Raw genomic sequence first — 16204 nt, forward strand, 5'->3', positions numbered from 1 at the left:
TGGCTTTCTCTTGCAGACTCCTGAGAAGAGTATCAGTCTCTCTCTCCCCCTCTCTCTCCCTCCCTCCTCCCCCCCCCCCCGTTTCCACCCAGAGAATCTCTTTCCACCAGGAAGCACACTGTATTGTTCAGTTACAAGTTGTTAGCTGCTGTGTGGAGCCATTTTGTTACCCATGCCTGTTTGGAAAAATTCTGAATTTAAAGTAGCTGCTGTGCTGGATGCACAAGAGGAAGGATAAACGTTCCTCGGCTGCCTGATTCTCCGCAGGCGAGCCCAGGGTGCTGTTGACCTGACGTTTGCCCGGGCAGATGTCACATCCAAGAGCAAGAGGCGGTTTTAAGTCTGGAAAAGGGTTCTGGATTAAAGCCTCGAGAAAAAGCCTGAAGGGAGACGGGAAGCAAAGTCAAGAGTCCATTTGCTGAGTGTTGGGAGCGTTTCTGATGATTTTGATCCAGAGATTGAAACCAAAGCAAGCTCCTGGTTAGAAGTCCTCTCTGCACATCATTGGTGATTGCTTCGATGACCCTTACATTGTACCGGCATTGAATTTTTGTCTCTTTCTCTCCTGCTTTCACTGTAGCTACAGAGCATTTGTGGTTCTTCGGGAGAATCGAGCGGTTCCCTTGGCTTGTTGATTTCGAAATTTCTTGGAAGGGCATTTTTTTAGTCTGGGAGATGCGAGACTAGCGAGCTGTTTTGTAGAAAAAACAGCCCAGAGATTTCAGAGCTGCACAGAGGAGCTGGCGTGGGAGATGCTGCTTGTTCCTCCTTTGGGGCACCTGTTCAATGTAACAAACCTGTCCGGGATCAGCTAGTGTGTCTTTTTAGCTTCACAGAAGTCCCTCCCCTCCATTCCCCCAGAGCAGGGGTAGACAACCTTGGCTCTTTCATGACTCGTGGACTTCAACTCCCAGAATTCCTGAGCCAGCATGGCTCAGCTTGGAAACCTTCAGCATGGCTGGCTGAGGAATTCTGGGAGTTGAAGTCCGCGAGCCATAAAGCGGCCTAAGGCCTAGGCCAGGGGTAGGCAACCTTGGCTCTTTTATGACTCGTGGACTTCAACTCCCAGAATTCCTCAGCCAGCATGGCTCAGCTTGGAAACCTCTGCCTTTCCCCTCAGCATGGCTGGCTGAGGAATTCTGGGAGCTGAAGTCCACGAGTCATAAAAGAGCCAAGGTTGCCTACCCCTGCCCCAGAGGTTGCCCCTCTTCCCTATCTTTCCACATCAAGGGTGTTTTGTGGAAATGACTTTGGAAGGCAGAAGGAAGAGCTGCGGTGTGTACCGTCCCCAGAGAGGGGGGGGGGGCAAGGGGAATCTTTCAGGACGACCCTCCCTGGTTCTCCTGAGAATAAAATGGAGAGGGAGGGGGGAAAAACACTTCCAGTCTCACAAGATTTGGTTAATGTTAGAATAAAGATTTAGTATTTATAGTTTGCTTCTTGTCTGGACTATCTCAGAGGGCTAACATAATTTGGGGGATCTCTTTTAGTTTTGGGGTATCGCATGGGCAGTAGAAGAGTCACAGAGTATATATCCCCTTGGAAAGGACCAGCTCTCCATCTGTCTGTCCGCAAAGAGCTTTTTCTCTTCTGCTCTGATTGTGGGAGAGGCATGGATGATCCCTTGGCTGGCTGTACCGCTCGTCCCGTCCCAATTTCACTTCCAATTCACGGCATTTCCACAGCCAAATTATTAGCTTCTTTTATGAATGCCTGGTCACTGGGCTTCAGAGGAGAACATGCACTCACTTAAATTAGGCGAAAAATTAAGAAGTCACTGTGGAGTGACTCCACTTAGTTAGATGCAAGAACCGCTGTGTTCAGAACACGCCCATTCACATATGGGAGGTGGGTTAACAAAATATTGCAGTTTCTGACAATTTAATTAGGATTTCAGCGGAAGCAAAGGGTGTACTATTATCATTAGAATAACAGTAACAAGTACTAGCTCAGTATACAGCGTAGGTAGGTAAATTGATCTTTGGAGCAGGAAAGCAGCCTTTGTCTCCAAATGTTTTCTTGCTGGCTCCTGACTTCTCTTTCTAACGTCATATTTGTGTTATTTGTCAAATGCTGAAGGGCATTGTTGGTTGGGCATGCAGGCTGAAAAGGAGGCACTGATTGACTGGCTCTCCTCTGGCTGACTTCAGGAGGTCCTCTAATGATATGGCAAGACGGATTGTTTTAGGCTCAAGTCTTTGTTCAGCCCTTGGCACTGAGGGCCTGTTCGCAGGACAGGCAACCTCCGGCCCGGCCTGGCTTATCCTTCCTCCCAATGAACTTCTCTCATTTCACTGGTTTGGGGAAGGAATCGCTTGGTTTCTGCTACATCTGCTTTTTATATAGCCACGGAGGACACACGGAATGCTTCCAGCTGGGGCTCTGGATGCCAACAGGCTTTCTTTCCTCTTGTTTTCTGGGCCTGCCCTGTCTAGATTGTTCCAGAATACCAGTGTGGCTTTGGGAATCTTTCCTTCGTTTCCACCCTCCACCGAGCGGACCTATGTTGATGGACTCGTTTGGCCTTAATTTCTCTTTGAAGAGTTCAAAATGGCAGGACAGCTAAGAATGACCACGTACAACTTTTAGATAAATTACAGACTTGGACCAGAATTTCCTTCCAGGCTGTCCCTTAGTCCCGCTGTGAACTTAAAGGGTGTGAGGGAATTGAAAGCAGATGCTTGTTTGGCTCTTTCAGCAGAGGGTTCCACCAGCTCTTCTAATTCAGAGAGCTGTCTTTCCCCACTGCATGAAGTCTTTCAGTTCTCGGTCTCTAACAAGACCCGTTCCTTTGCTGCTTAAAAGAGCTTCCAGAGCAGCAGCGGAGTCACTGAGGCACATGAGTGGAGAGCAGGGCAACAGGTTGGGGGGAAGCAGAAAGAGGGAGGAGGTGCAGTGAGCACTGCGGGAGCGGGTCATCCGTTCGTAGGGAAGGGAATAGGTTATTCAACCGATTTAATATTAATGCTCAGATTTTTGTTCCGTGTTGTACTTCTCCTTTGATAGGCAGCAGTTTCCAAGGCTTTCCTGAACTGGGCTTTGATGGCTTGAAGGCTGAGGTCAAGTAAGACGGGAGTGTTTTGATTGGGGTGGGGCAGCAGCCCTCGGGTACCTATTCCAGATGATCTTAAGATTATGAAGCATAAGGGTTGGAAGAATCCTTGCAGCTCAGTGCAGGGACCTTAGTAGAACATCATCAAAAATGCCCACCTAGCCTCGGTTTCAATATCTGCCGCAAAGGCAGATCTGCACCTTCTGAGGACGTTTCTTCTGTTGAGAGTTCATACTGTTAGGATTTCCCCCCCCCCCCGGTGTCCAGGCGAAAAGATGTTTTAAAAATCTAAATTCATTGGGGGTTCCCCCCCCTTCAGGTACAATTTTGGACAATTCTTTACATGTCAGCTCTTCAGATGCTTGAAGGCAATTGTCCTGTGTTCCCACATTACACACTTCTCCATGCTACATGGGTAGAACACATATAATGCCTTATTCCTTCCTTAATTGTCTGGGTTCCTTATTTCTGGACATGATCCACCAGATGTCAGTGTCTTTAAAATGAGGTGTCCATAATGGAATACAATAGATGAGGTGTGCTCAGACCAAAGCAGACTAGATAGAACCAAGGATTTCTCTTGATCTCAGTACAGGTAGTCTTCAAGATATGACTGTTCACTTAATGGCCATTCAAAGTTATGACATAACACCACCACCACCACCTCAAAAAGAAACTATATACAACCATGTTTTAAAATTACGTGTCAAGCATAAGAAACCGGGAACCATGGTTACTCAAATGAGTACAACTTTATTCCACACTGTCACTCTGCAAAAATTTAAATTAGTAATGCTCAAAGCAAATTGGCAGGAGATGAGAGTCGGTGGAATTCAAGTCGGGCTGGACTTGGATCTCTTGAGGGCATGAAGAGACTTGAGACAGGTGATGCTCACGACGGGCTCAGCCTGGTCATCTCCTACATCGTGGCTGCTACAGCGCCCCTGTTTCCCCAGAGCCTGGCAAGAGCTTGCGGAGGATCGGGGCAGAGGCCCAGCCCACAAGTGTGGCTTCCTTCTTCTGCAAAAGGCCAAGCTTCCTCCCTGGCGTTCCAAGCCTTGGGGCTTCTCTCGGCCAAGCAAGGAGACGTCTTTGGAAGCTGCTCTGGATGTGGCTGGCGCTGGGCCCGAATCTGGCTGGGCTCTTTTTCCATGCTGGGGAGGGGGAAGACAAGCCTTTTGCTGCTTGTCTGCCTCCTTTACAGGCCTAGCTAGGTGGGCCTCCCAGAGCCTCCCCCACCCATGAGGTACTCCCATGTTCTGCTTAATGACCCGCATGTTCATTTAAAGGCCACATTAGGAAGAGCAGGCTCAGGAATTCTGGGAGTTGAAGTCCATGAGTCATAAAAGAGCCGAGGTTCCCTACCCCTGGTCTAGGATAACTCGCCACCGGACAGTTCAGTGCTATACTAATTCTTTCATTCAGTTACTTTTATTATTGGTGACCACGTTTTTGTTGATATTATTGTAATTCTTGTATTTCTGGATTGACTTTCTTTATGTGGTTATTATTGGCCATGGGTTCCTTCGAAAGTAATTGTAACTTTTTTATTTGTTGAATTGTCCTGCGGCAAGTTGGCTGTGGCGGGTTGTCCCATTCCACACTGTTGCTTCCTCTTCACTTGTGATCCTCCAAGGCCCTCCAATTCCTTTCTTGTGAACAGCTGAATTCTCTCGACAAGATTAGTCTACTACAGGGGTAGGCAACCTTGGCTCTTTTATGACTTGTGGACTTCAACTCCCAGAATTCCTGAGCCAGCCACGCTGAGGGGAAAGAGAGAGGTTTCCAAGCTGAGCCATGCTGGCTGAGGAATTCTGGGAGTTGAAGTCCGCAAATCATAAAAGAGCCAAGGTTGCTTACCCCTGGTCTACTATCCAGAGGGGCATCTCTAACTCTACTGATGCAGCTGAAATACAAACCCCAGGTGCCTTGACCAACTTTGGCTAATGCCAAAGAGGTATTTGGTTGAGCAAGCTGGAGAATCACAGGTTCTCCACCTCTGTCCAGAGACCCAGGTGTTCTCTATGGCATTTTGCCAGCTAGGGCAAAATAAAACTAGCACAATTGGATAATGATAATAGACTTCCATTTTCTGCATTCTGGTAACATTTTTTTTAGGTAAGAGCAATATGTTACTTGTGGATTGGATTTGACCATCTGGTTACTTAATTGTTTCTTTATTTTTTTAATTCATTTGCTGCCCATCTCGTTTCAAGGTGACTGGGCGAATGCTGATACCATGAAAAATAAATATTCCTAATAATAGTAATAAAGCACAATTAAAAAGATGGAGGAAGGGAGCAGGATGCGCATGGGTGGAGGCAGAGTCTTCATCTGTCAAGCATCAGCTGGCAGAGCCAGTCTTCAGATCCCATCTTGAGGCAGTAAGAGGTTCCAGAGGGTGGGAGCCACAGCCCAGAAGGCTCTTCTGGACCCATCAACCAGAATTCCTTCACTGACGGGATCTGTACCATGCCCCTTTTGCCAGCATAGGTGGGATGGACCACTCCTATTGGGGTCACACGGTTCCTCAAGTAACCTGGACCCATGCCATGCAGGGCTTCAAAAGTGGTAACCAACACCTTGAATTGCACCCAGAAGGAAACTGGCAGCCAGTGCAGCTCACAGAGCAGCAGTGTAACATGGGCCTCTCGAGGGGTCCCAAAACTGCCCATGCTGCAGCATTCTGCACCATTTGTAGCTTCCAAATGCCCTTCAAGGGTAGCTTTGCAGTACTCCAAGCATGAGATGACTAGGGCTTGAGTGACTCAGTGCAGGAGCTCCCAATCCAGGAAATGGCGCAACCAGCGCATAACACGAGATTTTGCGCAGGCTCTCCTAGCCACAGTTGCCACCTGCTCTTTGCGCAGGAGTCATGAGTCCAGGAGAACCCCAAGGTGTGGACTTGGCCTGACTGAGGAAGTGCAACTCCATCCAGAGCTAAATATGTTAATGTTCCAGATCCGAAGCTCCATTTACCCAAAGCCATTTGATCTTGCCAGGGTTCAGCTGAAGTCTGTTGCCCCCACAGCCTCCAGGCACCACAAGAGGACAGGGATAGCATCATTTTCATCACCAGCAGCGGAGATGTAAAATGTCATACCTCAACCCATGGTGATAGATGAGCTCACCCAGTGGAGAGAGTACAAAGCACTGTGGCACTACACAAATGGGCTGGATCTCTCACTCCCCATCAACACCAGTTGGGACTGGCCTTGGAGAAAGGAGCTGAACCAGCTTAAAACTGCCGCCCGACCGCAGCCTCCATTGGTGGCCCAAAAGGCTACCATGGTCGATGATATTGAAGGCTGCTGAGAGGTCAAAGACACCACTGCCTCCATCCCACTCTTGCCAGAGATCACCAAGTGTGACCAATAATGTTTCTGTGCCAGAAGCAGGACTGAATCCTGACTGGAAGAGGTCCAGATAATCTGCTGAAGCTGCCAGCAACCCGCCTTTTCTACCATCTTCCCCAAAGAGGAAAGGTGACAAACTGGATGAGAATTGTCCAGGCAGATGGGATCGGGAGATTTTTTTTTTAAGAAGGGGCGAACCAGGGGTATCGTAAAGGACCCCAGAAATATCCCCTCCTGTAGTGAAGAATTTATCACTGCCTGAACCCACCTGGCAGTCAGCGTCCTGGAGGCTTTCAGCATCCAGGAGGGAGAAAGATCTAGTTGAGAGGTGGTTGCACTGATGGCACCAGGGATCTTGTCCACTTCATCAGGCCCTCAGGATCGGACTGCTCCCAGATAACTGGGCAAGACTTTTCCATGGCGTTCCACGTGGACCCGCATCGTGCGTGGGTTCCAGCTGGGAATGAACCTGAGCCACTGTCCGTCAGGGGTTGAAGAAATTCTTCTGCACAGCCCTGAAAACGATCGCCTGAGTCCTCCTCTTCAAGGAGGGACCAGCTGACCTGGAACAGGCCACCTGGTGATGCTCTGTGGACAAGGAAAGAGAAGTAATGATGAGGTAGGCCTTAAGTAGGCCTTAAATCCGGTGGTGCCCAGTCAGAACGGCCCTTCGGTCTCTCAATCCTTTTCAGAGCCTGCAACTCCTCTGTGAACCATAGGGAGAGTCAGAGCGAAGAGTGGTCACACGGGTCCTATCCTGTCCAGAGCCTCGACCACCCTTTGACTCTAGGATGTTACCAAAGCTTCAGCAGGGCCATGTGGTCAAGCCCCCAGGATATCCCCCAGTGCCTTGCTTGATAGTTCAAAGTATGGACATCTGGGGTGATGGGTGATAGAAAAGCTAAGCTATGACCTAAGCCTTTCGTAATGTGCTATTGACGCACGGCTGTATTAGGACACTGGGGCTCCCACCTCCCCCTAGCAGAGGCCACTGCTAATAAAGGAGAACATTTACAGCTCAGGGTTGACATGAGGGGTCCTTGGTGCTCTCTTGAGCTTGATGGTTTTCTTGCAGACGTTTCCTTACGCAAACTAGGTAGCATCATCAGTGCTCACCAGAGGCCACTGGTTCAGTATGTTCAGTAAGCAGTTTAGTATTTTATGTGCAGTAGAAGGAGGAATCTTCTGTGTGGGGTGATGTCGTGTTTTGGTGTCCCCTGGCGTAGTGTGGGCTGGAGTCAGAAAGAGAGCATGGATCGATTGTGGTGTTTAAGAGACAAATGCAACTGAAGAGGAATACTCTGGGCATTGCCGAAGTTTTCCTTGTCCATTATGGTCTGGAATGTGGCCTCTTAGGAGTCATGATTGTTAGCCACCCCTATGCTATAATGGTAGACATGAACAAAAATGTAAGCCGTCCCTCCACTTGTGTCATGCTTGTGGGTAGCTGAACTTCAGCAACAGGGTGGTGCAAGACACTGATTTAAAGCTCTCCTGGAGGGTTGTTCTGTGCTTCGGAATTTAATCCGTTGTGTGCTGCTCCTAAAAAGGTCTGCTTTGCCCAAATTGGTCTTGGACGGTTTTGGAAGTTTCCTTGCCTGAGGGATAATTGGGTCTTATTGTTTTGCTAGGAAGCAAGTAGTCCTTTGATCCTGCCTTAAAACACAGAGCTGGAATGAACACAGCCAAATTCCCACTATTGAAGCTTGTGCTAACACAACTCAGAAAGCTGAATTCTTTTTTTTAATACAAGTTTTATTGATTTTTTAATATTTACATGTACATGTATTTGTGAAGCAATACGGTGGTTGGGTAGTCAAAGTAACAAATAACAAGTTGTTTGTAAATAGTTCAGGTTGCATCAACAAGGATTCCCTCTGTGATTCCCTTAGTTATCACATAGTCAAAATAATCAAGTTAATACATTTCTAGTTGTGACCTAGTCAATTAACAGAATTTTCAATATATTTTCACATACATATCAATATCCTGTTTTTAAGTTTTATCTAATTGCAATAAAATACTCTAGAGTAGCCAATAATATACAGCAGAAGGCTTAATTTTTGGGTAACCCACAATTCCCTATTTCAATAAAGAATAATTCTCTTGTCTACAAAACTTACATTGTTCATTACAAAACATTCTTATATTTTACCAGTAAAGTCTAGTTTTCATCTTAACAAATCACCAATTATTAGAAAAATATTTTTTGTCTTAACCATTCAACAATTATTAAAATACTATCTTTTGTTATAAAATTCTAGATTCTATAGTATAGTTCAAAATTATCTTCTAGAAGGTTAATTTTGTTTTCCTTTAAAGAAGAAAGCCGAATTCTTTAGCAGTTGAGACGGGAAGGACCAAACCGGTCATTAAGATCTCAGTTGTTCGTAAAATGAAGCTCAAAGGAGAACATTGAGACTCTCCAATTTAAGCAGGCAAACCTTGCATTTCAAGGCTTCCTAAACTCCCTCCCAGTAACATTTGTTTAGAACAAAAAGCAAAGAATGCAGAAGTTCTGCAGTGAAGCCATGAGGAATCCATTACATATGACGTGGGTTAGGTAACCTTGTGTCGAAACAATATCGGCCACCCTCTGGATTCAACTATCTAAAGACTGGCTGAACAATTCCAGTCGCTCTGCCTTCCACATAGCTGTAAGATAAGGCTTCTTGTGATACCTTCCAGCACGTTGGTACGTTGTGCCTATAGAATATAACACGGAAATTATGCAAAATGCAAAGGGGTGAGTTCAAGTGGAAGCTCAAAATCTCCAACTTGGGTGAGGGGACTGAACATTTTTCTACAGAGATCAGTGAAGGTTCAGATTCAGGAATCCATCGTGGCTTGGAAAGACTTGGTTGCTTATGTCTGTGCCTAGCTTCTGATCACAGAGCATAAATAATGTGGCCATGCTGAGAAATATCAGTAGCCTCATCAGAGTCTGGTTTCCTCCAGATGTTTTGGGTGTTCCTCTGAGATGTCAGTTTCAAGGAAAGTTGGTTACAGAACCTAAGGCCCGTCTGTCTTTTTTTCCTGCGTCAACCCACCAAATAAACTTGAGAGCTGATTCAGCAGCAGCAGCCCATCTTGATGGTTTCTGTGGGTTGCAACCAGATCCATGAGTCACCCTCTTGGCATTAGGAGGTCCCAAGGCTTCATTAAGATGAGAGAGTTCATCTTAATGTTCTGGAATTATTTTTAAATTGCTTGTAGACTATCCATTCCAATTTTGAAACCGTTGAAGTAAGCAATAACTATCACTAGCTAAATAAGCTTGATGCAGATCAGATGTAATTTGGCAGAGACAGACAGGATGGTTTGAAAACTCATCAGGTGGCAGCTGTATTGTAGTTTGGGTTGAAAAATACCTTGATTTTTATTTCTGATGAATAGAACTACATTGGCACCTCCTTGCTGGCTTCCAGAAGGCTATGCTTTCACTGAGAATGATCAAGATGTTTTAACGCACACGAATGCAGGCAAAAGCTAAATGCACAAATCAGAACTTGCAGTGAGCAGAAAGTTACCTTTGCTTTGCAGCCTAGAACCTTTTCCTTTGAAGTGCCTTTTGGATTATCCCATTTTTAAATTAACGATTCCTCCTCCCTGCAATTCACACCGTTAGGATGTATAAGCAAAGGGAGGTGATTTATTATGGAACCCAAAGAAATGGCTCCCCTTGCTATCCAAATGCAAGACTTGAAACTTGCCTTTTCCCAGTTGCAAAAGGGAGAGTAATGGAAAGCCACAAAATAAACCTGTTTAGTGTAGAGTAAGCTTGGTTGATTTCTATAGGCTTTGCCCCATCTATGTTTGCATCAGGTTGAAAGACTAAGGATTCTTTCTTTCTCTTTTCTCGTTTCCCTCTCATTTTTGTCTAAAGCAGGGGTCCCCAACCCCTGGGCTGCGGCATGTTTGGACCTGGGCCATGCAAGCGGCAGGCAAGCGTGCACAGCTCCATTTGTGCAAGTGGCGGGCACTCGCGTGTGCGCATGAAGCTTCATTTGTGCGAGTGGTGGGCCCCCACTCCTGCCGCTTGTGCAAATGGAGTTTCACACACCCTTGCAAGTGCCTGCTGCTTGTGCAAATGGAGCTGTCCGTGTACCTGCCACTCACACAAAACCATCTCCTCTCCCCCCCACTGCTGGTCCACAAAGCCATAAAGGTTGGGGACCACTGGTATAAAAGAAACAATGCATAGTAGGGATTCCTCTCCCCCTCCCTCCTCCGCATCATCATGGGTGGCTTTGCCCCTTTAAAAAAAAACACAATTCAGAACTCCAGGATTTTAGTTCAGACAAACCTCCAGATTCCCAGCCTTTGTTTAATGTTCTAGCTAGCCCAGCGTTGGGCTTGTCATTTCTCATCTCATTTCTCATCTGCTTTCAGAGAGGGGAGTTTTGTTTCCTCTGTGAAGTAGAGCTTAAGAGACTGAATTGTACCTCCTCTTTTTCCAGGAGTGCCTGAAAGTCTCTCAACACCTATTGGAAGCCATCGCCAATGGGTGCAAAAGGCTGATCAGCAGCCAGCAGCTGCCTCTCTTGAATGCCTTGGGAGGGAGGCTGGCGTGCATTGAGTGGTCTCAGAGATACGTCTCTTGAATGGTAAATGGGTGCAATCTACATAAAGGGAGGAGAAAGAAATTCTTCTCAATGAGTCCTTCAATTGCTTTGCTTCAAGAGTGGGAGGACTGAATTGTTGGCAATGTGGTGCAGCAGTGGTATGTAGAGGTCCCAGTGGATCCCAAAGTGAACCAGAGCAGGCAGTGTAGAGTAATGGCTAAAAAGGCCAGTGCGATCAACAGAAACAAGGCATTCCCTTGGAACAATTGCTGCACTGTTCGGATCCCAAATGTGGTATTGAACTCCTGTAAAGGAAATATGTAGGTGGCTGAGCAAGTAGAAAGGACAGGCTCTAAGGGGTGTCAAACTGCCGGCCCGCGGGCCGGATGCATCATAGTGAAACTGCGCTCACCCCAACACGTCACGTGACGTTGCGAGTTTGACGCCCCTGCTCTAAGTGAAACAAGCCAGACACCAAGGCGCTCAAGGAATTATAAGCATAGGATCTACACACACACAAAGAATGGGTTGAAATTATGGAAAACGAGATTCTAGCAAAGAGTAGATGAAATTTCCAGATGATCACAGCTGTTAAAGGAAGGTGCAGTTTCCTTAGAACAGTGAGGGAGTCTCCCTTGCTCCAGGTGTGAGCCACTTGTTGGTTAGGATTCAGTGGATTCTTGCACAGAGCAAGGCGTTGCACTAAATGATCCCTGAAGGCTTTTCTATTCATGCATGTGATTTCGTGAAGAAGTACTGTAGATCAGAAGGCCTGTCTTGACCATATCTCTAAACCCAAACAACAATGGAATACAGAATAAGAGAGTTGGAAAGAACCTTGGAGATCTCTAGTCCAACCCCTGCTCAGGCAGGAGAACCTATACCAGGGGTAGGCAACCTTAGCTCTTTTATGACTCGTGGACTTCAACTCCCAGAATTCCTGAGCCAGCCATGCTGAGGGGAAAGGGAGAGTTTCCATGCTGAGCTGTGCTGGCTCAGGAATTCTGGGAGTTGAAGTCCACGAGTCATAAAAGAGGGGTTGCTTACCCCTGACCTGTACCATTCCAGACGAAGCCTCCAATGATGGAGCACCCACAACTTCTTAAGGCAAGCTGTTCCACTGGTTAATTGTTCTCACTGATAGAACTTCTAAGTTTTAGGTTGGGTCTCTCGTTGATTAGTTTCCATCTGTTAGCCATTTTGTCACATTGTCAAAGGATGCAGTAAGATTTGTCTAGCATGATCTATTTTTGACAAATCCACATTGGCTTCTGGTTATAACTTTGCTGGCTTCTAGAAGTTCACAGATCCGTTGCTGATCTTTTCCAGGATCTTCCCAGGTATTGATGATAGGCTGATTGGTTTGTAAATTCCTGGATCCTTCCCTCCCCCACCTCTTATTTGAAGATGGGAACCACATCAACTCTTTTCCAGTCCTCTGGTATTTCACTGGTGCTCCAAGATCTTTGAAAGATATGGTTCACTGGTTCTGGGATCATGTCTGCCAATTCCTTCAGAACTCTGGGATTTCCTGATGATTTGAATTTTTCTAGAGTGGACAGATATCTTATTACCATTTTCTTGTGTGTTTTGATGTGTATTCCTAGTAGATTGGATTGAGTTTCCCTGTTGTGTAAGGACAGATACAAAAAATGAATTAAGCAGTTCTGCTTTCTCCTTGTGGTCCTTTACCTCCTTGCCGTCTTCTCCCATTAGTGGACCAATCATTTTCTTGACTTTTTTCTTGTTTTTACATGTTGAAAGAAATAATAATAATAATAATAATAATAATAATAATAATAATAATAATAATAATAATAATAATGATAATAATAATAATAATAGTAATAATAGTAATAATAGATTTAATCTTTGATTCACAGTCTGGGACTGCTAAAAAAACAGAACAGTTCAAGTCCTAACCAAGGACCTAAGAGCTGTTAAGGTAATGTCTGAGTATATAGGCAGTTCTGAGTAAGGTTTTTTTTTTCTTTTCAAAATCAGGACATTCAGGTCTGATAAATTCAATATTTCCATGTATCTAGGCAACCTTTGAGCATTGCTCCAAGGGCTCCTATTACTATTGGTACAACCATTGATTTCTTCCTCCACAATCGCTCAAGTTCAATTTGCAGAGTGGGGTATTTCATTATTTTTTCTAGCTGTTTCTCTTCGTGCATCACCTGATTTGCAATATCGATGAACCAGACTTTTTTCTTTTCTACAGTAGTGATGTCAGGTGTGTTGTGGGCAAGAGATCTTTCTGTTTGGATCCGAAATGTCGCACAGGATCTTGACCTGTTCGTTTTCAAGAACTTTTTAAATTTGGTATTCCCAGTGATTTTTGCTGCATTTGAACCCAGACTTCTGCCAAAGCTTCCAATGTATGATTTTGGCAGCTCAATCATGACATTATTGTTGTTGTTGTTGTTGTTGTTGTGCTTTTCTTGTTCTTGTTACTGTTATTGACATTCGTTGCAAGTCTTAGTTCATTCTGAGCCTAAGCTTTCCTACTTCATCTTTACAAATCCTGGCTATATGTTGGTATTCTGATTTAGTGTGTCTCCCTCTTTTCACTTTTTATTTTTGTTCTTTTTATCCGAGTGTTCTTTATGCAGCCATGTTGGTTTCTTCTGGACTTGTTGAAATCTCATTTTTCAGAATTTCTTAAACTTCTTGAGTTGTTTTCCCCTTAAAGATTTCCAGCCATGGAATCCTTCTCAGGCTTTCTCTAAGTTTGTTGAGATCAGCTCTCTTGAGGTCTAAGACACGAGTTGACTTTATTCTAACTATTGCTTGTGCCTGCATTATGTTGAATTCCAATATCATATGGTCACTCTCCCCCAAGGTTCCAGTCACTTCAACCCCTTTTATCATTTAATCTCTGATAGTGAAAATTAGAGGACAGGAAGGCCTGGAGGAACGTTGGCCATGGGGTCGCGATGGGTCGGACACACTTTGCAACTAACAACAACAAGAGTGAAAATTAAGTCCAGTATTGCTGACCCTCTAGTTCCCTTCTCTACCTTTTTGGGAGACAAAGTTGTTTGCTACGTTTGTCAGGAAAGTGTTGATCTTCCACTAGGTGCAGAATTTGTCTCCCGTTTGAAGTCAGGGTGGTTATTGTTGTTGTTATTGTTGTGGTGTGCTTTCTGCATAACTTAGCTAACTGATTAGCAAGAAGTTCATTTATTTCCTCTGTTTGGTTGGGTGTTCTGTAATACTGTATACACCTGTAGCAATGTCATTCCGTTTTCATTCTTGGGGTTTTTTTGTTTTTGCATTTCTGTAGAGGTATAGTTATTTCTTATATATAGTGCAACTACATCTCCTCTTTTATCAGGTGTTTCTTTTGATTGTCTGGTCTACAGATTGCTGGTTCAGCTTCCCTGAGTAGTGATACAGTTGATTTCCAAAAACATTCTTCCCAGTTATTGTGAGCTAACCCATCCCCTGCCAGAAGCCCCCCTGCCCCATGCAGGTATTTTAGACCGTGACGAAGTTCTCTCATCACCACCATCCCCGAAGCCGGTGGTTTACTTCAAAAGTTCTGTGTTCCTTCATTGGGTGCCTACCTTTCATGGGGAATACAGAGGTAACCACCACCACCTGTGTCCCCATCTTTTTGGCTTTCATGCCTAGCTGCTCATAGTCTCCTGAAATTTTTTTCCAGCTCTTTGTCGTATCATTCATCCCCCCATGAAAGAGGAAGAAGGGATAATTATCTGTGGACTTAATTATTTTACTAAATCCCTCCGTTACAACTTTGATCTTTGTTCCCGGGAGACAAGCACATCTCCCTAGATTTATTGTCCCGTCTATGGATTGCTGATCCAGTTCCCTATCGCCAACATATGCCTGCAAGCTTTCTAATGAAATTGATTGTTTGGCTCAATGGGGCTGGACTGGGTTGGATTTTCCCCCCCTTCTGTGAGTGACATGTCTCCATTGCTTTATCTCTAAAGTTTCATTTTATTTTTTTCCTAAAATGTTTCAGTTAGTTTACAATTACATTTAGTACAGATATAACTTGGGTCTCCTATGGGTATGAATACATACACGGCCCATATTTTGCAGACTTTTTTCCATGATATTTTTTTAAAAATTCCTGTTATGTTTTGTTTAGATTAAGGAATTTAATTTAATTTTTAACCAACCGTGGCTAGGTGGTCATGACAGTTGGCCATGGTGAGTTGACCTCTTGGGGTTAATGGTGCAATAATACTTGTTTCAGCCCCTCTTGTAGCAAGTGTTGAAATTCCTTTGCTTCTTCCAGGCCGCCTCCATTCTCAGCTGTGCGCTCTGCACGTCCCACTATCTTTCCGACATCCCTCCTCCCTCTTCCTCCTCCCCCTCCGTCCCCTTTTTCTTTCCTTGGCAGTTCTTCAGAAATGACATATCACACACACACACACACACACACACACACACACACACACACACACACACAATTGCCAACTTATTTTATCTGTACTCTTCCTCCTTTTTCTTCTCCTCCACTCCATCGTTGTACCACTTACATGACCGCGAGATGTTGCAACAGTTATAAATGCAAGCCAGTTGCCAGGCACCCAAATTGGGATTTTGTGACTGAGGGGATTGTGTTTAATCATAATGTTGGGGATGGATTATAAGTCATTTTTCCCAAGGCCGTTTTAGCTTCAAACCATTGAGGAATATGTGTACTTAAATGTGCCGTGTGTGTGTGTGTGTGTGTGTGTGTGTGTGTGTGTGTGTGTATGTATGTATGTATGTATGTATGTATGTATGTATGTATGTGTTGGTAAACTGCTTGCTTGCTTGGTGGTTGATTGGGATTTATGGATGGTTAACTAGAAAAGAATCATAGAAGAATGTTTTTGTACATGCTAAGTGCAACAGGATGCAATATACACAAAGATGGAAAGATTCCAAAATACCCACTTTGGAGGAATGCTTATGAAGTTGACAAACTTTGCAGAAATGGCAAAGTTAACTTGCTTGATTAGAGAGAAAACAACAAGTGTAATTATTAGAAAACCCTTTATGGACTTTTTGCTGCAAACAGAAAAACTAAACTGGTGACTTATTCTGTAATAAGAAAAGATAAAAAATAGGAAGAAGGCAGAGGGACGACAGATGATAAATTTCCTCCACTGAGGAAAATGAAGGATGACTCTGACTAGACATGACTTAGAGTTGCTCTTAAGGCCTACTTTGTGGTGATAAAAGCGGAGAAACAGCATTATTTC

General features: G+C 44.7%; 1 protein-coding gene across 1 annotated transcript in view; it reads left to right on the forward strand.

The window, feature by feature from the left end:
* The window catches only part of EFNB1 (ephrin B1), an 81815-nt gene that overhangs the window by 35989 nt on the left and 29622 nt on the right, over window positions 1-16204 (forward strand). The window lies entirely within an intron of this gene.

The sequence above is a fragment of the Vipera berus genome (genome assembly GCF_964194415.1).
Source record: "Vipera berus genome assembly, chromosome: 11".
Lineage (NCBI taxonomy): Eukaryota > Metazoa > Chordata > Lepidosauria > Squamata > Viperidae > Vipera > Vipera berus.